This window comes from Myotis brandtii, unplaced genomic scaffold (genome assembly GCF_000412655.1).
Source record: "Myotis brandtii unplaced genomic scaffold, ASM41265v1 scaffold633, whole genome shotgun sequence".
NCBI classification, from domain to species: Eukaryota; Metazoa; Chordata; class Mammalia; order Chiroptera; family Vespertilionidae; genus Myotis; species Myotis brandtii.
Genome location: NW_005370423.1, coordinates 2,515,062 through 2,516,030, shown reverse-complemented (window position 1 = coordinate 2,516,030; position 969 = coordinate 2,515,062).

Sequence of the window (969 nt, the reverse complement as noted above, 5' to 3'; positions counted from 1 at the left end):
GCCATCCCCGCGAAGGAGGCGCTGTGCCTGGGTCACCTTCCCGTCCCACTCGCCTCCTTTAAGGTTTGAAGGTCTGTCTCTTGGAAGCTGGGGAGGGGTTTACCGACCGGCCATTCCACCCCCCTGTACCCCCCTGGTCAGGGCTCTGGTTGCCCGAGGAAGGCACACGGGGGCTGGGCCCTCCCCCCCAGCACAGCGCCTGGGTGCCATGTCACAGATAAGAAACAGCAATGCCCTCGCCAGGCGCCCAGACTGGGCGCCCCATCACTTCAGCCTCGTTGTCCGCCCACAGCAGGTCACAGGGCTCTGACCAGGTCCAAGGGCTGCCCTCCTCAGCTTTGCATCTTCAGTGAGAAAAACTCGCTCCCGGTGGTGAAGGGGTAGATGTGCAGGAGGGGGAGCAGGGGGACCACTGAGACCCCTTCGCACCTCCCCGAGGGAGGCCAGGTGGCACCGCCAGCGGGAGCAGAGAGGGTGCTGGTGAGTGTAAGCAGTGGGTGTCCTCGGAGGGTGTGGGGAGGGTCGGGGACAGACGGGGCTGTTGGAGGGCCAGTAGCAGAGGACAAGCCTGGAACAGGGTCTCCCGTCTCTTGTGAGTGAGCTGACTGCTCTTGGTCTCCAAACTCAGGGGAGCTGTATGAATTTTTGTTTCCCCAGGAGCCGACCCTGAGTAAGGGCGTGTGTACAAGTTCCTTTGTTTGGGAGGTGATGCCAAGACACACCGAGAAGGAAGCCAGACAATGAGCAGTGATGTGAAGGTGAACTGGTTTTCTGAAATAAATAAATAAGTGAAATCCCTGGGTTGAAGCGTCTGCCAATTGCCCTGGTGTAAATGTGCCCACGTGGTTGACTTCCAGCTCCCGGCATGCCACAGCTGGGTGAAGAGCTGGACAGGGATGTGTGGGCTGGGCTCCCGTGAGCCGATGTGAGCCGTGGGACTGCAAGCTGCGCAGAGGAGGAAGGCGCTGG